This window comes from Mirounga angustirostris, unplaced genomic scaffold (genome assembly GCF_029215605.1).
Source record: "Mirounga angustirostris isolate CCGP_5_RB_7025 unplaced genomic scaffold, mMirAng1.0.hap1 SCAF_12, whole genome shotgun sequence".
Taxonomy (NCBI): Eukaryota; Metazoa; Chordata; class Mammalia; order Carnivora; family Phocidae; genus Mirounga; species Mirounga angustirostris.
Window position 1 is genome coordinate 58,060,344 of NW_026991720.1, and position 25,955 is coordinate 58,086,298.

General features: G+C 35.9%; 1 long non-coding RNA gene across 1 annotated transcript in view; it reads left to right on the plus strand.

Moving 5' to 3' along the window:
- Positions 1 to 842: 842 nt before the first annotated feature.
- The window catches only part of LOC129045478 (uncharacterized), a 46,796-nt gene continuing 21,683 nt past the window's right edge, over positions 843 to 25,955 (plus strand). The window contains exon 1 of the long non-coding RNA XR_008505260.2: positions 843 to 9,397. This is a non-coding gene — a long non-coding RNA (uncharacterized LOC129045478). The remainder of the gene's footprint in view (positions 9,398 to 25,955) is intronic.

The following is a 25,955-nucleotide window of genomic DNA, read 5'->3' on the forward strand; positions in this document are numbered from 1 at the left end:
CATTTGTGATGCCTCTCTGAGAAATGTATAGCCTAGTAGAAGGAGCAAATGAAAAGGAATGGATCAGTAACCATCAAAAGCATGAAGGGAGCACCCCAAACAAAAGTGCAGAATCGCTTTCCTGCAGATATTACACACACATACAAACTTCTGGGCTGGGAACTAGCCAAAGCTATAGTACTTATTTTCACTTTGAGATTACTTGAGTTGTTTCAGGCACCATCAAATCCAAACGTTGGCTTCATAGCGGGACGAGTGGCTTTTAAATTAAACATTTAGTTTATTAAAATAATAAAGTAATAAATTTAAACACTCTTCACAGACAGAGTGGCTTTGACAAAGGCACACAAGTCCTGTGTTGAAGACTTAAGGCTAAAATCTAAGCTCCCACATAAATGTTTTCGCCTTCTCCACCCAAACAAACCACCTCCCAAACAGTTAATATTATTACTAAGCCACTTGCCCAGCCTTCCTTCATCTGGTCACCCTCTGATGGAGTTAAATATTTCATGCTCCACCACATTTTTGATGTGCATTTTACACCTCCCTTTAAAGGGAGGGCCTCTTCTGTGATGAATAATGACCATGTTATGACTATCCTCGCTAGTGGTTGTCCGCAGGATGGTTCCCAAAAATGCCTACATCCTAATCCCCACAATCTGTGTATACATTACTTTACATGGCAGAGGATGATTAGGATTGAAGATGAAATTAGGGTTGTTCATCAGCCTACTTTAAATAGGTTCCACTGCATTATATGGCGGGGGGGGGGGCAGTAATCACAAGGGTCCTTAAAAGTGGGAACAGAGGCCAGGGGGAGAGTCAGGGAGGCTTGACGATGGAGGAATGGTCAGGGAGATGCATCACTGCTGGCTGTGAAATGGAAGAAGGGCCAAAAAACAAGACATCAAGGTGTCTTTTAGAAGCTGGAAAAGGCAAGGAAATAGATTTGCTCCCAGAGCCTCTAGAAATGCACCCCTGCTCCCACCTTGATTTTAGCCCATTGAGATCCATGTTGGAATTCTGTCCTATAGGACTATAAGGTAATACATTTGGGTTGTTTTAACCCACTGAGTCTGTGGTAATTTATTACAGCAACAGTGAGAAACTGATATATCAGCAAATAAGTTGTAGTTGAAGTTTGCTCTCTGAAGCCTTTGTTACGAAAAAAATATTTTTTCAAAGTAGAAAATTATAGTACTAAATCATAATTTTTATTTTTTTAATCATAATTTTTAGAATACTGCCAGATTCTTACTATTCCCTTCTTCTCTTCTCTCTCTTGTCTCGAGAATCGCTCTTCTCACCCATTCCTACCTCCACAAAGCAGGGGTGGAAGGTAGGATTAAAGAACCGTGCCCCTCTGGTGTGGCAGGGCAACAGAATGCGGCTAGTAGGAGACTTATGGCAAAAAGAACTAGCAATAAGTAGGGGATTTCAAAAGATAAACTTTTCTTTTATTTTCCCCAAGACTCCCATCATCTGTTCATAGCTTTGCTTTGCTTTAAAAATGACATATGGACAAATTCTCAAAATAACACAGGTGATGTTGCCACAGTTTATCTAATGTTGGAGAGGCCATGGCCCAGCGGTGCTGTAGATACAAGGGACTCGGTGCTTCAGGTTCACACAGATTTTTGAGAAAGTAAACAGAAGGGGTTGAGAAGGAAGTGTAGTTGATCCCTAGTGTGGAATTAGGAATAAAACATGAAAGCTTAGGCATCAGAATATTGAGACTTCGTCAATAGAAATGGATTCAAGCACACATGAGGTATTTCACTGTAAATACGTAGCAGAATGTTCTCTCCCATTTGAAAATGCACTTATAGCAAAAAGGAAATTTGTATCAAAACTCTTCTAGGTTTATGATTGAAAGAGTGCTGAGAAAATAAAAGCATAAATTCATGTAGCTCTTTCAATGCCCCTGCAGCTGACTTCCTTAAGCATAGAGAATGTGTTTTTAATTATAATCACTCTGGCCACACTATCACTGTTTTTTTGGAGATGCATGATGTTTATTTGGAAGATTTTCTGTTGCTTTAGAACCACAAAACTGCTGACATTTTGCAATGCACTGAAAGTGATGCTCTATAAAGATTTCCATGAGATGATGGTACAGTGAGACTACTTATGGTCTCTATGATATTATTGATGGACATAGTGGCAGTCAGATATGTGTGGGGTAATAAGGCATTGACATGTTTTCAAGGAACATAGAAGACAGTCAAGTCCCCAGACCCAGCAATTCATGTAAATGGACCTTACAGTAGAGTATTCAGAATCATAGGCCAGGTTTATAAGGAGAAGGTTGGTGATAACTATGAAATATTTAAATAACTAATAACATCAACTAAATAAGCCAGAAAGCCATGACTCTTTAAAGTGAATAAATAGATCATTCCTATAGAAAAATGGGTTTAACTTCCTTCTTTTGTGAGTGATTGTGAATGATTAAAACTCATTTCTGTTTACCTCCATGTAGTTGTCCTTATGGTTTTCTGTCACTTAACTTGAATTCTTAATACATTTTAAAGTATCAAATTGAAAATAAAGTATCTGTTAAGAGGTTTCTCACCCTAAGTTTATAAGTTTTCATGATGCTATGTTCTGGAAGTACAGCAAACTCTCATTAGTTAGGATTACACTAATTTAACTCATCATCTCAATATTGTGTCCTTAAACGTAACACCTATATACAGTTGTTAGTGTGAGTACATGAACTAATAAATCAGTAAATCTGTCTTTTCAGTTCCTTGGTACTTTCTCTGGGTTAGCAAAAAAAAAAAAAAAAAAAAAACTTAAGCTTTTGCTTTCCCAGATGGTCTCTGTTTTGCCCAGGGTTTCTCAGAGTATAATTTCTCCAAGCTCAAGGTAGTTCTAGATTTTAAAGATAAATATTTTTCAGTATGGCCTTCAAATGTTAGACAATTATGTAATCTGGTACTTCTTCAAAAAAGCTAAATTCTCTTCCCACTTAGTAGGGAAATCTAATTGAGAGAGCATGTTGGTCTCCAAATGGCAATTTCTAAGGGATTTGTAAAGGTTTATGCATGATTTTCCCCATGGTAGTTGATATTTCAAAACCTACTTTCCCCCATCCCCACTGCTTTTATAAAGCTCAGCTCTATGAGAACCTATGAAGATGTTTTTAAAATCCCTGGTGCTGAGATTCCTACACTTGAGTATGTGTACAGAAGATCAGCTGGGATCTTGTTAAATATGTTGCTTATCAGACAACATCCGTAGAAATTCAGACTGAATAGGTCTTGGATTGCACTTTGGAAATTGTGCTTGTAAAAGCTGCAGGTGGATGTTGTAGGGGACATCCCAGGCCATACTTGGAGAACAGTTGCCTTAGATTGCTCAGTGTGCTGGCATGGTTGTGTGGGTGTACAAACATCATGCACGCCCATGCAGTCTAGTCTATCAGGCAGTCTGCTCCCGTCTGGTTGTCCATATCCCATATCTCTCCTCTGCCTCACACCTGCCCCCTCACCCTTGCAATTATGTCATAATTTTACAAAGTTAGCTTCCCAGGAGACCTATGGTAGATAAAATTAATATTATTATAGAAAAGGTCCTAAAATTTTTCTCTGGGGTAGGTGACACTTTGCTTTTGAAAAAGCTGTACTTCCTTTTCTGTGGGATAGCAGAGCTAGACTGCCCTTGATAAGTATGCCTCTTTCTTTCAATGCCTCTCTTCCATCCTACATTGATAGTGCCCTGTCTGCCAACGTTTTCTCCACCATAACATACCCTGAGACATGTCCTAATTCTCATTGCTCTCCCTAGTTTTTCAAAACACTTTCATGAGCAGCAGATGGTCTGAAAAGCAAGTTAATCTGTAACGTGGTATAAATGGGAATTAGTAAATACTGGTGAATCCAAGCATTAAACCTGGGGCTGCATCTTCATCAACAGTAAGTAAGTTGTAGGTTTTGTGCTCGCTTAGAGGGGCAAAGGGGCAAGGGGGTTTTTCTGCTCAAGGGACATATAATATATTGGTGGGAATTTCAATATGATACCTTGAAACTGGGGAAATAAATTTGAGCAAATGTAGGATAGGTATGCTTTGCGTCTCTTTATTGGGTGGCGAAGTTCTGCTCCTTCATACAGATGTTTCTGCTTCACCCTTTGGGCTGTAAATCCCTCGAAGTCTCTTAGGTTCTACACACAGCTCCTGTACCACTGTGGACTAAAAAAATAGTAAGTTGCATTACATCCTCCACCCAGTAGAAACTAATGATGGGTTTTCATATAAAGTGAAAGGAAGATTTTTTTAAAAATTCAAATTAACAAAAATTTATTAGGCATATTTGTCTTCATAAACTATTTGCTATTGGGTACGATACTCAGTTTTGGGTATTATATAATGGCAAATAACCGTTTTCTGCTTGTGATTTTACCGATTATCAATAGTGCATTCTTTGTTACTCCTACCTAAAGATTGATTGATTGATTGAATCTGTACTTTAAAAATGGCTTCTTAATCCTATTGTTTTTCTCTTGTTTAGTATCTGCTGTTACTATGAACCGTTTTTTTTTTTTAAGATTTTTTATTTATTTGTCAGATAGAGAGGGAGAGGGCACAAGTAGAGGAAGCTGCAGGCAGAGGGAAAAGCAGACTCTCCGCCGAGCAGGGAGCCTGATGTGGGACTCGATCCCAGGACTCCGGGATCATGACATGAGCCACCCAAGTGTCCCATCCATTTTCTAAATATACTTGAAGATGGGCAAAATGGAGAAGTGAGTATGCTTTTCCCAGTTTTTTCAAGAGTACAAAAGTACATGTTACAAAGACTGGAATTTGGATTCAGTATATACATAACTTGTTAAGGATAGCTACCCCAAGATAGAAACAATAGCTTTCTTGAGGGAGTGAAACTTAGATCAGACGTGATCTGACTTCCTCTGAGGTTCCTGCTTCCCAGGAACTGTTGACTAGACAATGTGCAAACACCCTTCCCATTCAGGATCAGGAAAATCCTGAAGCCAGAGTGTATTGGAGTGTGCCTGGAGGGCGCTGGACTATCCATTTATAAAATGCCCACTAGAGGGAGTATAACATCATGAATATTTCCTTCCAGGTGCCTTCTTTCTGGTAAGCAAGATTGAAAGGCAAATATCTAGAATTTATTTCATGTTCTCTTTAATATTTTTCTCATTGAAATCTTATGGAAAATTCTGATAAGCAAATATGTTTTTAAGAAAATTTAGTGCAGTATACAATAATGGAACATTAGTATCTTTCTTGTACATGTGAAAAGTTCAGAATTTAAAATCGTGTAGACAGAAAATCGAGATCAGTTATTTGTGCCTATCAATATAAAACCTCTTGATTCTACATCTGAGTATGTTTCACCAAATTGTCTTAGGTTTGTTGTTACTGTTTTATTTGCGGTGGATATGATTCCACTATTTACCTGTGAGCCTGCCACTTTATTATAGCTTTCCCGAAAAGACTTCAAGATGCACTTTTTCACTGGAGAATTGGTTTGATTATACAGTAACAAAATCAGATGTTTAATTCTTAATTAAAAAAATCTATTTGTCTTAGGAAAATTAAAAATGGAAATTTCTCAGGGATAAAAAGTCCTACTTATTCTTATATAAGTGGTTCTGCATTTATATCTTACTTTCTCATATTTCTGTTAAAATATCTTACATTTTTCCCAGTTTTCCTAATTTGAAAAACAGTCAAAATTTGAATAAGTTGCCAAGTTCTGTTTTGAACTTTTTATTTTTGAATATTTGGAGAAAAAAATAAAAATAATTTATCTCTTTCGAAGCACTGAACATTAAAACATAATTTTAAAAGTTAAAAGTAAAATATTTATGCAAAACTGAGATGATATAAACTTTTTTATTGGTACATTTTAAACTTGATTTACAAAATTCTCATCAAAGAAAAAGAAGTGCATGTATATCATTGGAAATATTTTTTTAATGAAAAAAATTAACTTCTTAGCATATTAACTATTTGAAAAACATGTCCAACTGATTTTATCACTCACCTTCCTGTCAGCATTTGTGGTCAAAAAAGAGTTTTCCCCTAACCTCTCAGTTCACTGAAAATTGTAACTTTTATTTAGATTGAATTTTTTCATATTCCTTTCCCATTGCAGTAAAAAAAAATACCACCACTTTGTAAGTGATGTGTTGATGTGGAAATAGCTATTTTGACTTTATATTGACTTTTAATAAATTATTTGGGGCAAGGGTGACTTCTTGATCTCTTGAACTGTTCTTTTGTTCTTTTCTTACATTTGCTTCTATTCGCCTGAATGATGCTGTCACTGGGTCGACTCCTTCATTACCTCACTTGTAAATAAAATCAATCTCCAACTTTCTTCAAAAGTCAGGCTTTTTCATTGTACTTTTATTTACGTTTAGAAAAGTTTAGTATGAAATTAATACATACTTGTTGTAAACAACCAAACATACGTAAATGGTACTGCAGGACAAAAATTAAAAGGTAAAATTTTTTTTTCCGTCTCTTAGACTTTGTTCTCCCTCTGTGGAATTTGAATCTTCTCAGATATTTTCTAGTACATGCAATCCTGCTATATACACATTATTAAATGTGTATATTTCCTTTCCTTTTTTTTTTTTTTACAAAAATGGAATCATATGAAAAATACTCTTCTGTGGCTTTCTTTTTTTCACTAACAGTGTATTTTTAAGAGGGTTCTGTGTCAGTACTTACAGAATTACTTCAGTTTTTACAGTTCCATAAAATTCCGTATTTTATTTAGGCTCCAGTTTCCTACCGATAGACATTTAAATTGTTTCCAATATTGCATTATATCATAGTGCTGCAGTGTAGGAATTTGAGCAAACATTTTTGGGATCTCGTTCATTTCCTATCTTTTTATAATTAAAATGTGCTGAAAAAAATGGCAGACTTACAATTTATGTTTTATTCATGGCCTATTTCCACAAAGTTTATAAGATGTCTATGTTTTGTATCATTCTGTATCTCTGAACGATATTTACTTTTATCAACAAAGCATGTTGGATGCCAATAATCAGAATTCAAAACAAAAAATGTTTATTTCTCTGAATGTATCTTTACCAGAAAGTGAAAGAATCATTTGTCTTACTAATTCAGGTGGAAACACTATGTGAAAGATTGGAGGAAAAATTCCCTCAGTGAATTACTAGAATCACTGTGACTTTAGATCAGGTTGATCAAATATGAAATTAACTGTTGGATGTTAATATTTTTGTTGTTAATTAAATGGCAAGCATTGAGTGGTTAGGTAAAACTGTCATGACAACACACTCTGGAGTACTCTGTAGTAATTAAAAGCAACAAATTATATGTGCATAAAGCAACATGAATATATTGTAAGAACACTATTGAATGATTAATAAAGAGAATGAATCAAAATCTGTATAAATCAATAAACTTTGTTGATTATGAGGTTATAAATCAATGCATTTTACATTAAAATATACACAAGACATTGTATATTAAACAAAAATTCCTAGGAATTCAAGGCTATCCAATATGTTAGCATGGTTCTAGAAACAGTGAAATGGGATTGGGGAATGAACAAAAGACAGGCAGAAAATAAAACAAAGAATAAGCATTTTAACAATGTTTTCATGATTTAGGGGATACTGATGTGTCTTTTTGCTGGAATCAATGATTTCCCATGAACACTTTCTAAATTGACCTGTTCTTTGAATATTTTTGTTTTTTTCAAGTGGACAGTTGCTGGAATAGGCAGGAAAGATGCAGTACTCACATTCCTCAAATACAGTGACAGGAATTAGTATCTAGCTATAATTCTGTGGCTGTAAATGATGGTATATTTTAGAGATGACAGTAGTGGGAGGTTACCTGTATTCTGGGTCTACCTGGGACTTGTTTGAGGTGGTTAAATTGCTCAAAAGATGAGAGATACATGGTTGTATTAAAGCTTTGTTATAACATGACCCCAAAGTCAGGACACAAGGATAGCCCAGGTAGCTAACTGTTTGGACTCTTCTTCCTGGCTCTCTGAAGAGATGTTCCAAGAGCTGGGAAGTGGGCCTGAGGGGTAGAACTGTCCAGTAGTCAAGGTTCAGAGCCAAAGGGAACTAAAGACTGCGTCGTGAGCAAATGATAAAACAAACAGCTAAAATTTGCATCCAACATGCTACACCTGGTCCTAACCATGCAACACATACCTGTTCAATCTTCACAACAAAGCCATGAGGTTATAGATGAGAAAACTGAGCCACAGAGAAGTAAAGTACTGGGCTTAAGATTATGCGATTAGTGAATGGTGGAACTGATATTGAAATCCAGGATGATTGCTAAAGGGTCTATGTTCTTACCCAATATTGCCTCTTTGAAAAGGGTGGGGATGGTGAAATAATCAACCATTTCATGTGGTAGGTTCTGGTGGGCTTGTAGAAGCAGTGGTGGAGATGGAATCCAAAGACATGGAGGGAAGGCCTGGTGGAATGGGATAGAAGGGTCAGCAAGAAGTGGTAGAAATCCCGAGGCCATTCTGTGGGGGCTGGAGGGGTTGTGTCGTGCGTCCTGGTCTTGATGAACAAGGCAGGAGCTCCGAGGGCTGGTCAGCCCGTTTGTGTAATAGGAAGATCTCAGTTCCCTTCATCTCTCAAGCCTTAGCACAGATTTCTGAATAATAAGTTTGGCAGTGTGGAGGCAGCCAAATCAGGATTCTGGAAACGGGATATTCTTTGTTTTGGTGAAGTTGGCAGCCCTCTCTGTATCTTCTTTCTGGATGAATAAAAACTCCAAACATCATGAGCCGGATGTTTGAATGTTTTTAAACCTTGTAATTTTGTGGATTTTTCCTGGCCCCCTTCCCCAGACTCCCACCCCAGTGATGTCACGAAGCTTTTGCATTCGGTTTCTTCATTTCTCTTGACTTTCCAATGAAGAAAGTGTGATTTGAGTTTCTTTTCTCAGGAAGGTGATGGCAAAAGGATATTTATAGTGTTGAAGAATTTTTATTTTCTCTCAGACATCTAGGATGAGTAGTATATTTTAAACCCTACTCTCCAGGATATCTCCCTTCTGCTGAGATAATAAAATTGATCAGATGTTTTGAGGTTAAATAAACTTTTGTAATAATCTGGCAGCTGCCCGCTGGTTATGGTTTTTCAAAAGCAATTACTCACTCTGGAGTCAACTTTGAACTCTACATTTTAATTGAAAAAGCTAATTGTAGGCTATTGCTTCTGATGGAGCGTTTGATTTGGCAGCTTAGGAAGTAAAAGGACATTGAGAAGGGAGGGGAGAGGAAGAGAAAGTAAAGTGTTGTGGAGCTTAAATTCCTGTTTATGTACGATTGTTTTCACACACAACACATCGTATGCAACCGGAGAAATGGCAGTTGGACTAAAAAGTCTCTGAGGCATCCGTCTGAGACTGGTCTGCACAATCCTTATTTTTGGTTTATTTGCTTATCTCTCAATCTCTTCTCTCCCTCCTTCTCTCTCCTTCTGTGTGTGTGTGTGTGTGTGTGTGTAAGTGAAAGATGCTGCAAGTGTTAATTTCTTAAATTTAATTCAAATACGAAATTTCAGGAAGAATTTTCAAGATAATTATTAGACCATGCTCATATGCCTAATCAAGAGCTTTTTTCTTAGTTTTGGCGGTGCTAGTGGATAGGAACTGCTATTTGCTTTCACCAAAACATAGCTAACAATTTTACTTATATTCAGTAAGAGGTGGGGATTATCGATATGAGTGTCCAAAAGGACAAATCAAGCCTCTATGGAATCATTAAGAATCTATATTAGTACAAGAGAGGCACCAAACACCCAAAAAGAAATACTGCTACACTGAAATTTGCATCCAGGACAATTAGTAGCATTATTAAAATGGCAAGAAAATAGCTGTTAGAATAAAGCTAAAAAATGTGAGATTTTATATTTCTGCAGTCTTGTCCCCATCTAAAAGCAAAGTTAGTACTTCTAAGTTTATTTAGCACAGGCGATACTGTGCATTTTATAGATATACATCCTATAAATTAAAAAAATATGTATGAAATATATAAAAAATATATATGAAATATATATGTGAAAGTCATATATCTATATGACTCATTTGGACTTTATGCTCTAATATCAATTGGCAAACTGTGCTGGGAATTTCCTGTGAATCTAATAAAATGTAGATAGTCTAAATTATGGCTGAAATGAAATGCATGAGTATATGAATAATTTTACACAATGTTTTAAAATGCTAGTTACATATCATTGGGAAATCTAATTTATTTTTAGACTTTTTGTGGAATGCAGATTTGGCTCATCACAGTCCTGTTGATATTTTCATTGACCTCATAAATATAGCTTAATCTCTATGCATCAGCTTTCTGATCTGTAAAAATAAGATACTCTTCCCACACACTTTGCGCTCAAATTCCTCTGTTGAAACAATAAATAGGTTTGTAATATATGAATTTGAGTCCTGCTTCACAATCCAGTGTTCTCTTTATCAACAACAAAGGGGGGGGGCTGACATTTATTTGGTGTTTCAGTATCAAATTTGAAGATACTATAGTTAATGAAAAAGAGAAACATCTGTGTTGATATTATGAGGATTATTCTGAATTATAGATATCACTGGAAATATCAGTTGCCTACTACGTGATTTCCAAGAGCCATTTTTGTGATCTCAGTATTCATAGAGGTTCTCAAGTAAAAATGACACAAGGCAAGCCCTTATAGAGAGATGAAGACTTCAATTAAACATATTTTGTTCTTTTAAAATATTTTAAAACAGCATCTATTTATGTATTTGTACTCATAGACCTCTACTTTTAGCAAACTACTTTCTTGGTTTAAAAATTAGGAAAAAGAAAAAAAGAAAATTCCTGTGATAAGATTATAGAAAATTTTTCTCTTTCCTCTGAAAGAAAAGATTGAAGAAAAAATTAAGCTTTTTAGATAATCGTAGTAGAGGCAGAATTTAGAGAACAGTGGATTAATACTTTAATTATGGGAAAGTTTCATTTTTGAAGAAGGAAATATTTAGTTGGATAATGTTTTTTTTTTCTTTTTTTTTTAAACTATGAATTTATTGAGGTAAATAGAATTTTCTCCTCTGACAGTCTTAGGATGTAGGGAAGACGTGTTTGAAATGACAATTCTAGAGTCTGGATTTCAAAAACCAAACAAAACCAAAGACTCTTCCAGCACGAGGGTGTAATAGACATTCCAGAACGCTAGTTCTGGAAATAAAAGATGGGATTACACCTCCGCTCTACCGGCTACTTTTAACCTTGGATATGCTTCCGAATCCCAATAAATCTAAATATTCTCATTTTTATAATACAGGGATAATAATAATAATGCCTGGTACTAGATGATGGTTAAGATTAAATGAGTTACTACAAACAGATAAAACTGCTTAATATACAGTAGCTGTTATTCCACTACATACTGTCTATGTTTTGTAAATGATGGTAATGGAGTTTCCTCAAAATAATCACAATATATTATAGAAATAAAAACACAAAGTTATATTTGATATGAAAAATAAAACTTAAATTTCAGAAAAGTCACAAAGAAGTATATAAATATTTTGAGTATATAGTTGGACTTTAGTTGTCAAAGCTTCAAGAAAAAATTGAGGATTAAGAAACTGTAGTTATAGGAATCCTCTTACCCCATTAACAGATACACACCATGATGAAAAAATTATTAGGATAGAAAAAAATTTAAAAAAATAAAGTTCAAACAGGAATAACTTCATGTCTTTAGGTAATTTCCCATTTTTTCTGTAAATACATTTGATTATGGACTAAACTAATGGATGTGTTCCTTTTCAAGAAAAATGAGAGAAAAGACCAGAATTGAGTTTGTTGAGATAAATGGAAAATTTTCAAGTACCAGTGGCTGTTGGGATTTTATTGTAGTTAAATCCCATACTCTTAATTTCTATAGCAGCACCTTACTGCTCTGGGGGATAAGACATGCCATTCTTTTGTTTGCCCTACAGACTTTACAGTATCTCACCACCAGCGTTACCTGGATTTCTACCCACCACAAAAGACTGTGGTGGGCGGGCGTGTGTCCCTCAAGAGACTTCCGAGAATGGCGTGCAGGTCACTAGCTACTACCTGTGGTAGGATCGGGTTCACTGAGAGTGCTAGCCAAAGCAGAGGCATGACGCAGCGTCTCCGGTTACGTGGTCCATCTGCTCTCAGTTCTGGTGGAGGTTTGATTAGAAGGCTGCATTTTGTTTTTGCAGACATACACTTGAGTCTTATTGAGATAATTTGCTGCAAAGAAACTCTGGCTACTGCTCAGGTGAAACAGCTTTCTTTCCATACGGTTTCACTTTACTGGAGGTGAGATCCAAGAACTGCTTTTTAATGGGAGAAGAAGGATTTCTCCAAGATGACTGCTAGGATTTCTTCAGTCTACTTTCTTTCGTTTCGAGTTGATTGAGGGCCATCAGATAGGATTCTTGTTCTACTCTACATGCTTCTTGTCAACTATCTTGCCTTTCACAGTCTGACTACACAGGGACATTTACAGCCTTCCAGGGGAGTCTGCCAGACTTAGGTGTTATGCGCCATACCTCCAGGGATCATTACCATATGGTATTTTAGGAGAGGACACAGTTCATTTCAGTGCAATTCAAATGAGCAGATTTCTTTTCTTTATTGCACCACTGCATTTGAAGGCAATCCACCAGAGGCAGAGTCTAACTCTCAAAGGAATGCTCTGCCCACTCTGTCCATTTAACAGGACGTTTGGCTCAAAAATCTAGTCGGTTGATCACACATGTGCAACAGATGTGTGAGCATGCGTAGCGAAAATAAAAAATAAAAAATCCCAGCAGTGTACTGTGGGAAATGTAGCAGAACTACTGGAAAACAGGCCACAAAGAAGTCTGGTACTAAAACTTTGATTTTTGTTGTTGGAAGGGCAATGTTTCTTATTAATCTTTCCCTCCTTTCCTAGGAGGAAAAGGTGTAGGTTTCCACTATTATTTTGCAGTGATTATTCATGTAACAGTGGTGAGGAAACTTTGTTCATTTTCACAGACCTCATCTTATAAAGATATAATTCTAAATATTTTGACCAGACTTTCTTGGGCCTCTGCTTCTCAGGAACTGAGTGTTGGCACACTTCCACCAAAAAAACCACCCATTTACAAGAGAGGATATCAGAAATATACATCCTTTCATCCATGCCCCACAGGCTTACATGGAAAGAGAGAGCACCAGCTGTTTTTCTCATGGTGAATAAGGGTTACTTGGGGAAATCTCTCTTCCTGTTTTTATATGGACAACTAAATTGTTGCATAGCCAGTTAATTTTGGTTAGGTCAACAGCACAAGGTTAATTATTGGAACCTTCCTCTTTTGCCTGTGTGAGAGTAAAAGATTAATAGGAACCAAAAGAAGAAAATGAAATATAGCGACTTATTCTAGAAGAACTATTTATTTGGGAAATATTTGTTTTGCTTTTATTATATTTGAGAAGATTCTACACTTACTCATCTTTGTCTTCTAGGAAATAGTAGAAATGTGAAAACCTGAGTGATATGAAATTAGTTTCAGGAAAGATTTTATATTATGTTAAAACATATCACTTTTAGTTTATAATGACAGCATTTTTTTAAAAAAGAGAACTATTGGCCAACCTATTCAATACCTTTGAAATTGTCTTTTCCTGCTGCCTTTGCACCTCAATTTGGCTTAAATAATTCTGTACCTTTTTTTTTTTAAAGTTCTGTTATGGTCTTACATTCTCTTTTTAACCTTGGATTTAATTAATGCCTCAAAGGGCACATGGCCTGATTTCTTTCACTATACCATATTTTGATCCAGCTGCATGTTATTATATAACCCCAGAATAAAGCAACCATATCACTGTTGATATATTCTACTTATGTCCTTTGGATTTGGTCAGCATTACATATGGAAGCAGAAACCCACCCTGTATTGTTATAAGGATGGTTTTTCATTCATATCCTTGTTACTCTTAATAAATGTCCCAAAGAAAAATATTCTCCAGCAGCCACTCATAAAGAAGCAGAAAATGGCAAAACCACAGCATAGAAGGAAACCTATGTGAAAACACTGGTTGTGTCTTCCTGGATACAGAAAACAAATAGAGCTTTTGAAAGAGCTTGCCAATACATGCCTGCCAAATAAAATATTGTTTTATGAAGTCAGGAAAAAACTAATTTTAAAGGTTATTGTAGGTTATTTGTGGTCACTTCTGGTGTGCATACAACATGATGTCATCCTGAACTCTTCTCTATTTATATTTCAGTCTTAGAGGTCTTTTGTTTAAAACTCGATCTCAGCTACTAGAGACAATGAAAATACTCTTATTCAATACTCATAAAATTCTACACTGAAAAAAATCAGAATAGATGGAAAAAAGTCCCAGCCAAGTCTAGGCAAGAAATCATTTAGGCAGATCTATCTTCTGAAATCATACCTACACTGTAGACACCTTCTCGGGACACGTTTTCTGGAGAGCTGCTCAAATGCCTGGAAAGTAGCCACGTGTCCAAATGGTTCTGCTGGAAAACTATTGCCCTTTGGGTGTGGGTAAAATGGGACCCTTGCCAAAGACATCTTATCTGAGGAAGGGGAGCAAGGGATTCCTTAGCCTGTCCAATTTCTTTCTCCTTTTGAGTGGACCACTGCCTATACTACCCAGATATTTTTCACTTGTTTGCATGATCTCCTGCAGCAGATTCTCTCCTTCCCTATATCGGAGCTGATTTTTTTTTTCTTTGTGGGAATTTTTTTGCTTGGAAAACCCCTCTTTGTTGAGGTAGTCCTTGGTGAACTAGGAAATGTCAAATAAATACTGGGTGAAGACAGAGTGGAAGGCCAGAGAGATGTTAGCAACTGGAAATGGGGGAAGCTAAGAAGTCTCTTGAGGAAAAAAAAATAAAACAACATTTGATATTGGAAAGAGCACATAATTTTACTAAAATGTAAAAGAAAATGCATGTTTATAGTGGAAATCTGACACTGTAAAAAAGTTATCAGGATACCAAGCTGACATCATTTGCATTGTCTTTAAATTCATTTTAATGAATTCAAAGAATGTTTTTAGAGCACCTTGATGTTCCAGGCATATTGTGTTAGAGAACAAATGAAATAAAGCAGTTATAATAGAAGTTACTGAGTCCAATGGAGAAAAATGAACAAGGAAAGAAATACGTGGAGTGCTGTAATGGAAGAATTATAATTTTAAGTTTGGTGATCCGGTGACACCGCACTAAGAAAGTGACATTTGAGTAAAACATTAAGTTGTGGAAGGGGTAAACCATTATGCTGTCTTCATTTGGAAAGCATGGTAGACAGAAACGGTGAGTAAAAAGCTCCAAGGTAAGGGGACATATGGTGTATTGGAGGAAGAGCATGAAGGCCAGTATTCATAGCATGTATGTCTGTGGTTATATTAACTTCATCTGCACTTGCATGCGAGTTCACCCCTGCCTTCCATACATGCAGGCACTTTAAAATGCCTGAGATATTTTGAGCAAATACACATTTCAGTAACATAATTTTGTCGTTAAATGTTAAGGTGTACTATTCACAATTCAGGTTTAAGTAAACTGCTCTTTGAAAATCTGCTCTTTACATGAGAATGGGACGTATCAGCCAAACCAGTGAGGTGAGAGATGATTCTGATGTGTTTGTAATTGTATCATCACAATGTTTGTATTGTGCTAATGTTCTAAGTATATTAAGTACTCCAAACCTATAGATAAATTTTGTCACAAGATGGACAATAATTTCTTACTGATCCTTTCTTTTTGGGAAACCTAGTCTGTGAAATGATTTTCTCATCTCTCTGCATAGCTTTGAAGATGATATGAAACACAAGATTCATTCAGTTGATAAAACTTTAGAGAATATATAGTAAAGAATATAAAGTAAATATGTAGTGTAATATAGGAATATGTAATGAGTTAGTAAACAAGATATAGGGAAGTCAAAGCTGGGATATTGATTATTCCTTTAATAGAACTCCCAACTTCACTGTATGCTTGTTTGTCACCATGGGGATAGTTTTAGAAAAGTGTCATTTGGGGTTTCCATGTTCCTGGGTTGCTTTGTATCAGGAGTAATCTCTTGGAAAGAAAATTGGAAGGAAGACTGAATTAAAACAATAATAAGATAAGATTGGAACTGTCCTTCTTTTTCTCTCTTTTAATCGAGGGAAGAGAATAGATTGGGCCCCTTGATGAGATTACACATCCTCTTTGATAATGTCTAGAGGGCTGTGTCCTTTTGACAGCATAGTAGCAGCAAACCACCCAATGAGGCATCAGCTGTCTCATTAGGAAACAGGTTTGCAACTTGTCATTCCTGTTTCTATATGAAGAAAGGAGAAAAAAAGAGGTTCTGTCCTCTAAGGTTTTCTTTAGTTATAAAGCGTGAAAAATAGTAATAATAATAAAGACCAAGGGAAGTTTGTGCACGGTTAACTAGGGACATAATGGGACTGACTCAGAGGTGAGTCAGATTCTCTGCTAGCTGGTCCCGGATCACTGCAAGGTTCATTGAGTGAATCTCAGACCTAGAGCATCATTGTCCCTCTTTGGGTGCGTTCCAATTAAGGGACAGTGCTATTAAGATGGCTGAGTTGGCAACTCTATGGCCTTGAGGATCCCTGAATCCGACTGTGCCCTAGCTATAAATTAGCTGAAATGATTCCAAGGACTCTCGGTTGCATCTTCTTTTCCTCCTCTATGATTGATAAGCCAAGTCAGCTCACTTATGATGATGTTCATAAAATATTTTACAAGCTACTGAAAAAGTGTCCTGCATTTAGCCCTGGGGTTTATTTGGGTTCTCTTCTTGCAGATAAAGATAGATATCATTATACCTCATGATATGGGATAGCATATCTTGACAAAGAAGACAAAGAAGTAAAAATAGTACCAAATGGAAAATATAAGGCTGGGGCAGTCATTAGTTACATGAATGATAAACATTCTGAACAAGAGTCATTTTATTTTGGTTTTGTGTTATTTATCAATCATTGTTTAGATGGAAATGGTTCATTTTAATAGGAGAAAATCACCTAGTACAGGAGGGCTTGTAATGAGAAATGGCAGTTCTCTAACTCATGTCTTTTTATCCACAGTCCCATTCCAAAGAGGTAGCTCCTTGTAATTTTTTATTTTGTTCTGCTACATGTTTATTTTTTAAAAATCTGAAACATTCATTTTCCTAAGCCTTATCAGAGTATTTTACAGAATATATTCAGTACCTTAAAAGTCCTTTGTGCTCTGTCTATTCATCCTTTTCCCTCCCCCAGCCTATGGCAACCGCTGATCTTTTTTATGTCTCCATAATTTTGTCTTTTCCAGAATGTCGTGTAATTGGAATCATACAGTATGTAACCTTTTCAGATTGACTTCTTTTACTTAGTAATATGTCTTTCAGGTTTCTCCAAGTCTTTACATGGCTTCATAGCTCATTTCTCTTTAGTGCTGAATAATATACTATCGTTTGAATGTTCCACTGTTTAGGTATCCATTCATTACTCAAGTACATTTTGGTTGCTTCCAAGTTTTGGCAATCATAAATAAGCTGCTATACAATATGTGTCTAGGTTTTTGTGTGGATAAAAATTTTCAACTCCTAGGGGCGCCTGGGCAGCTCAGTTGGTTAAGTGACTGCTTTCGGCTCAGGTCATGATCCCGGAGTCCCGGGATCAAGTCCCACATCGGGCTCTCTGCTCAGCGGGGAGTCTGCTTCTCCCTCTGACCCTCTCCCCTCTATCTCTCATTCTCTCTCTCTCAAATAAATAAATAAAATCTTTTTAAAAAAGTTTTCAACTCCTTTGGATAAGTATCAGGGATAGTGGGGCACCTGGGTGGGTAAGTCGGTTGAACGTCCAACTCTTGATTTCAGTTCAGGTCATGATCTCAGGGTCATGAGATCAAGCCCCATGTCCAGCTCTGTGCTGGACATGGAGCCTGCTTAGGACTCTCTCTATCCCACTCCCTCTGCCCCCTCCCAACTTGCTCACACACTCTCTAAAAAAAAAAAAAAAAATCAGGGAGAGTGATGGCTTGATTATATGGTAAAAGTATGTTTAGTTTTGTAAGAAACTGTCAAATGGTCTTCCAAAATAGCTGATCCATTTTACATTCCCACCAACGATATATGAAAGTTCCTGTTGATCCACATCCATATCATCAATTGGTGTTGTGGGAATTCTGACCATTCCAAAGGTGTGCAGCGGTGTCTCTATATTGTTTTAATTTGCATTTCCCTTATGAGGCATGGTGTGGAGCATCTCTTCATATGCTTATTGAACATCTGTGCATCTTTTTTGGTGAGGTGTTTTTTTTTTTTAAGATTTTATTTATTTATTTGACAGAGAGAGAGAGAACACAGATAGGCAGAGTGGCGGGCAGAGGGAGAAGCAGGCTCTCTGCTGAGCAGAGAACCCAATGTGGGGCTAGATCCCAGGGCCCTGGGATCATGACCTGAGCTGAAGGTAGATGCTTAACTGACTGAGCCACTCAGGCACCCCTGGTGAGGTGTTTCTTAAGGTTCTGGCCTATTTTTTAATTGGGTTGTTTGTTTTCTTATTGTTGAGTTTTAAAAGTTCTTTGTATTTTTTAGCCTTTCTTAAAAAAGATTTATTTATTTTAGAGACAGAGTGTGTGCGTGCATGAGTGGAGGGAGGCGCAGAAGGAGAGAACCTTCAAGTAGACTCTTTGCTGTGCTCCTAGCTCAATGCAGGGTTTGACCTCATGATCCAGGAGATCATGACCTGAGCTGAAGCCAAGAATCAGACACTTAACTGACTGAGCCACCCAGGTGCCCATGTGTTTTTTAGATAACATTTCCTTCTCAGGTTTGTCTTTTAGAAATATTTTCTCCCAGTCTGTGGCTTTTCTTCTCATTCTCTTGACATAGAAGAAACTGTTTTGTTTTGTTGTTGCTGTTGTTGTTGTTGTTTTAGTTATTTCATTTTAATGAAGTCTAGTTTATCAATTCTTTCTTCCATGGATTGTGCCTTTGGTGTTGTAGCTGAAAAGTCATTGTCAACCCAAAGTCATCCAGGTTTTCTCCTATGTTATCTTCTAGGAATCTTAGAGTTTTGTGTTTTATATTTAGATATGTGATCCATTTTTAGTTAATCTTTGTGAAAAGTGTAAGATTTGTCTAGATTCAATTTTTTTTTTGAGCATGGATGTCCAGTTGTTCCAGCACCATTTTTTTTAAAGATTTTTTATTTATTTATTTGACAGAGACAGACACAGAGAGAGCACAAGCAGGGGGAGCAGCAGAGGGAGAGGGAGAAGCAGGCTCTTTGCTGAGCAGGGAGCCTGATGTGGGGCTCAATCCCAGGACCCTGAGATCATGATCTGAGCCAAAGGCAGACGCAAACGACTGAGCCACCCAGGCACACAGCCCCCCCCCCTTTTTTTTCCAGCACCATTTGTTGAAGAGATTATTTTTTCTCCTTGTATTGCCTTTGTTCCTTTGTCAAAGATTAGTTAAGTGTATTTGTGCAGGTCTATTTCTGAGCCCTCTAGTCTCTTCTGTTAATCTATTTGTTTATTCTTTTGCCTCTATCACACTGTCCTAAATCCTGTAGCTTTATAGTAAGTCTTAAATTGAGTAGTGTCCGTCCTCCAACTTTTTTCTCCTTCAAGATTGTGTTGGCTCTTCTGGGTCTCTTACCTCTCAATATAAACTTAAGAATCTGTGTATTGATAATCCACAAAATAACTTGCTGAATTTTAATTGGGATTGCATTGAATCTCTGGATCAAGTTGGGAAGAATTGACATCATAACAATATTGTATCTTTTTATCCATGAATATGGGATATCTCTCCCTTTGTGTAGTTAGTTTTTATTTCATCAGAGCTTTGTTTGTTTGTTTGTTTTTTAAGTAGTCCCCATACCCAACATGGGGCTTGAACTTACCACCCTGAGTTTAAGAGTCTCATGCTCTACCAACTGAGGTAGAGGGCACCAACCAGGTGCCCCTCATTCATCAGAGCTTTATAGTTTTCCTCATAGAGATGTTGTACATTTTTTGTTAGTTTTATACCTAAGTATTTCATTTTTGGGGTGCTGATGTAAGTGGTATCGTGTTTTTAATTTCAGATTCCACTTGCTCATTATTAGTATATATGAAAGTGATTGACTCTTGTATATTGGCTTTTTATCCTGCAACCTTGCTATAATTATTATTTCCAGGAGGTTTTTTGGTTGTTTCTTTGAGATTTTCTACATATCTGATTATGTCATCCACAAAGTTTAATTTCCTATTTTACAGTCTCTGTAACTTTTACTTCCATACATTTTCTTATCTTATCCCTTAGCTTGAACTTCCAGTATAATGTTGAAAAGGAGTGGTGAGAGGGGACATCCTTGTCCTACATCTGATCTTAGTGGGGAAGATTTGAGTTTCTCATCATTAATGGTATTAGTGGTAGGTTTTTGTAGATATTACCAATTTAAGAATGCTACCCTTTTATTCCTAGTTTACTCAGAGTTTTTATCATGAGTGGGTGATGGATTTTATGAATTTTTTTAATCTATTGATGTGATCATGTGATTTTTCTTTTTTAGTTTGTTGAGGTGATGGATTATATTATTTTTAAAGGTTGAACCAGACTTGCACACCTGGAATAAATCCTACTTGGTTGTGTTGTATAATTCTTTTTATACATTGTTGGATTTGATTTGCTGATATTTTGTTCAGAATTTTTGCATCTATATTCATGAGAGATATTGGTCTGTAGTTTTCTTTTAATGTCTTCATCTGGTTTTGGTGTTAGGGTAATGCTGGCCTCATAAGATGAGTTAGGAAGTACTCTCTCTACTTTTATCTTCTGAAAGAGATAGTGGAGGGTTGGTATAATTTCTCCCTTAAATGTTTGATGGAATTCACCAGTGAACCCATTTAGCGCCTTTTGGTTTTGAGGATTTTCATTATTGATTCAATTTCTTTAGTGGATATTGGACTATTCAGATGGTCTATTTCTTCTTGTGTGAGTTTTGGCAGATTATGTTTTTTAAGGAACTGGTCCATTTCATCTAGGTTTTCAAATTTGTTGCCGTAGAATTGACCATAGTCTTACTTTTTTTTTTAAAGATTTTATTTATTTGAGAGAGAGAGAATGAGAGACAGAGAGCACGAGAGGGAAGAGGGTCAGAGGGAGAAGCAGACCCCCCGCTGAGCAGGGAGCCTGATGTGGGACTCAATCCCGGGACTCCAGGATCACGACCTGAGCCGAAGGCAGTTGCTTAACCAACTGAGCCACCCAGGCGCCCGACCATAGTCTTACTTTATCCTTTTAATGTCCATGGAATCTGTGGTCATGCCCCCTTTTTCATTTCTTTTTTTTTTTTAAGATTTTATTTATTTATTTGACAGAGATGGAGACAGCGAGAGAGGGAACACAAGCAGGGAGAGTGGGAGAGGGAGAAGCCAGGCTTCTCCGAGCAGGGACCCGAGCCGAAGGCAGACGCTTAACCGACTGAGCCACCCAGGTTCCCCCCACTTTTTCATTTCTGACAATAATAATTTGTGTCTTCTCTCTTTTATTCTTAGTCTGGCTAGAGGCTTGTCAATTTTATTGAGCTTTTCAAAGAACCATCTTTTGGTTTCACTGATTTTCTCTATTGACTTCCTCTTTACAATTTCATTGATTTCTGCTCTAATTCTTATTCTTTCCTCCTTTTTACTTTGGATTTAATTTGCTCTTTATTTTCTAGTTTCCTAAGTTGGAAATTTAGATGATTAATTTTGGATGTTTCTTCTTTTTCTAATATATGCATTCAATGCTATAGATTTTTATCTAAACATTACTTTTGCTGTATCCCACACATTTTGATAAGATGGGTCTTCATTTTTTCCTCAATATATTTGTATGATTTCTCTTGAGATTTCTTCTTTGACCCAAATTTTGGAGGTGTATTGTTTAATCTCCCCGTATTTGGGGCTTTTCCAGTTATCTTTCTGCTACTGATTTCTAGTTTAATTCCATTGTGATCTAAGAGCATACACTCTATGATTTCTGTCCTTTTAAATTTGTTAAGGTGTGCTTCATCGCCCAGAATGTGGTCTATTTTGGTAGATGTTTCTTATGAGCTTGAGAAGAATGTGTATTCTATTATTGGATGAAGCAGTTTGTAGATGTCAGCTATATCCAGTTCATTGATGGTGCTGTTGAGTTCAGCTTTCTTTACTAATTTTTTGCCTGCTGGATCTTTCCATTTCTGACAGAAGGATGCTACAGTCTCTAGCTATGATAGCAACTTCATCTATTTTTTTCTTTTTTTGCATTTCTATTAGTTTTTACCTCACGTAGCTTAATGCTTTGTTGTTAGGTGCTTATATATATTAACGATTGTCATGTCTTCCTGAAGAATTGACCTCATAATCATTATGTAATGCCGTTATTTATTCCTAAGTACTTTCTTTGCTCTGAAGTCTGGCTGTGTGAATTATAGCTATCCTTGCTTTCTTTTGATTGGTGTTACAGGTATATTTTTGTCATTCATTTAATCTATATTCATCTTTATATTAAAAGTGGTTTTCTGGTAGATAGCATATACTTGGGTCTTATTTTTTGATCCACTCTGACAATCTCTGTCTTTTCATTGGTGCATTTAGATCATTGACATTCAAAGTGATTATTGATGTAGTTGGATTAATATCTACTGTGTTGGATTAATATCTACTGTTTTCTATTTGTTGCCCTTGTTCTTTGTTTCTATTTCTGTCTGATTCTACAATTTGTTAATTCCACTGGTTCTTCTTCATGGTGTTTGATTTCCTATGTATTTGGTGACTTTTGAGTTTAAGCTCATATTTCTTAGCTGTTTATCTAGCATTTCGTTAAATCCTTGGTTTTGGATTGGTGTCCCTTGGAAAAGATATGAAATTTTTTCTACCAGTGGCTATACTTACTACTAATCTAAGACGACTTCAAAATAAATTCCTGCTTTAAGATTCTTCACACATTCCAGACAATATATCATTGGTTTGTAAAACTCATTGAGAACTTGTTTGTATTTATAAATTCTTAAGAAAGTTAACTTCTTTTCCTCTGCCAGTACCAAGTTTCGAGATACATTTTTTTCTTTTACTATTCGCAGAAAAGGTGTAATTGGTGGTGAGAGATGGAGGTGTGGGGTGAGAGTAAGAACCTAAGAGATTGTAGGAGGCAGAGTACACCTGTATACTAACCAGAATATGGCACCATATCCTCTCCAGTTTATGTAGGAAAATCATCTATAAGGGTTTCCATGTTGGCTTGGCTCTAGGGTTTATTCATGTTTCCCATGATTTTGAAACTTTGAAAACAGGAGCTCAAGATTACCTGGGTTTGGCAAATATCTTCCAGGTAAAAATATTTTTCTTTTGCTTAGTTTCTGTCACTGTATTTTTAAGCCTCAAATAATCCTTACCTTTTTATAGCATCCCCACAAATTTAACTGATGCTATGTACATTGCATTTTTAGTTATTTTTAGAGCAGGTTATGGTTATGTTAGGGTATCTAGGCTGCCCAACTGCCAGAAAGAAAATTTGCCTCATCTTCTTTTTGTTATTTTGGTATATTTTCTAGTATACTACTCATTCTCCTTCCATTTCTTTAACTGCTATGAGTATATTATTTGTTTTTGTTCTTGTTATTATTACTGTCATTTTAAGCGGTTACAACAGGAAAGGACAGCAAGTATGTGTGCTTGGTCAAATTCGTTAAGTTACTAAAAAGCCAAATTTTAATTACTTTGAAAATGTTAATTTTCAAAATAGAAGGCAGCAAGAAATTTTTAAAAATTAATATGAATATTCTTCATTTTTTCATTATTTTGAAAGTGGATTTTTAAAGTGGATTAATGAAAAAGTGTTTTGTATTGGACTGAATATATAAAAATTTAGTGTATCACAGTTCTTATGCTAATATGAGTAGATATTTTTGAACAGTTATATACTTAGTTTGTTCTTTCAGTAAATTTAACAATCTTTTTTGAACATGAATTAATTGCCAAATGCCAGATAAAAATATTCACAAAAGTACATTACTTTTTCAAGAATGAGAATTTTTCTTTTGAAATGTATTTTAAGAATAATAATTCCTATTTTAGAATATTAGGCATATTTTAAATACTATTTGAGGCTACTTATATAACTGTAAATTTTTAAAATGCATTAAGTCATAATATCTGGATATAACATGGAACTTTTTATTTTGCTGTTCTTTTAAAAGCAATGGCATGGCAGAAATTTCCAACCTCTGATCAAGACACATATATTAACATTTCATGGAGAAAGAGAAATTTGGATCATATTTAGGATACGCCAAAAAGTAAAATAAATATACACTAGATAAGAATATTTCTCTGTGGTTTGGCCCACATAGACACATTCCCTGGCCAGTTAACAACTGGTCTCTTGGGAAGTGTAAACATAAAAAAAAAATTGTATATGTATATATTTGGTATTATTTGCTCTGGAGTAGGCTTGGCTGTAGCTGTAGCAATAGCAGCTGTCAGAATTGGTAGTCTTCTAGGAGATAAGACTAGATGGAGAAATTAGAAAGTATTTATTTTGGACTGATATAAATCTTGAGTTTGGCAAACATTTGCACAGATTCTATGTTTGTGGTATCGTAATCCATGGATCCCCTGTAGTTAAGTTTGCATTATTTGTCAAGTAGACATGTGTTATATTAGAGAGACAAGGAAGAAATAAGTCTTCAATGAAGTATTCCTTTATTAAATTAGTACTACAATAACTCTGTATATTAACCAAGAATACGGCACCATTTCTTCTGACTCCAGGCTAAAATTCAGTAGACTTGACTCACTGTTGAAATTTAAAGGTATTTCAAATTATAAAAAAACCTTGAAAATCCAGCTGGCTAATATTTGAACATCTATTATCATCTGTTCCAGTTGTTGGCTATCTTAATGAATAGAATGAAGTTCCTGTGGAAAATTTTTCTAAACCAGCTGATAGCAGTAAAGATCCATTAACAGAAATAAATGTTCCTGCTCATTCAATTTGATTATTGTTGTTTTTCAAGCTATGAACTCAAAGGTAGGATTTTTGCTGTGGAGGTTTGAAGATTCTATCACAAGTTTTTTCCCTGGAAAGACATTATAAGATCAGTATGGAATCTTGCCAAGGGTTTCTTGGTTACTTCTCATAGAAGCACTCAGAATTTTTAGTGAGTTATAGAAAGTAATTTATAACATACTACATTCATTATTACAGTTTGAGTATTAACATCACTTGCAGGCTATCATGATTAGCTTCTTAACAATAAATTTAGGTGAGCAATTTGAAAATGTGATATCTATTGTATGACCATGCTAAAGCACTGACCATCTTACAGAATAATATAATTTCTTTATTACATTTAATATAGATGAACATTAGCTGTTGCCGTCTATCTCCTACCATGAAATTTTGGTTGGCTTTCTTTGCTCATGAAGTTACAGCCTAAGTGCATTCAATTTAAGATATGGAGAAAAGAAGATAAAGTTTTACTGTTATAAAAATTTATTAGTATGAGGGTTTGCCCTGCTTTTCTTCTCCTGTCAGGTCTTGATCTCAGGGTTGTGAGTTCAAGCCTCGGACTGGGCTCCATGGTGGGCATGGAGCCTACTTAAAAATATATATATTAGCATGAGGGAGTATGTCTTTTGATTTTAGTCTAAGCTAATGTTCAAAATAATCTCTTTATATTTTACAAAGATGACATCAGAAACTGTTACAACACAACATTACAATTAATAAAATTTTAAAAATTAATGGATTTAAGAGTAATCTACATTTTCTCTACATTATAACAAGCTCAGGGTTATCCTTATAATAATGTCTTATTTATTTATTTATTTATTAGCGCTGGTGTGCACAAGGTGTGTGCAAGCAGGGGGTGGGTACAGAGGGAGAGAGGGAATGTTAAGCAGGTTTCTCACCCAGTAAGGGCTTGATTTCACAA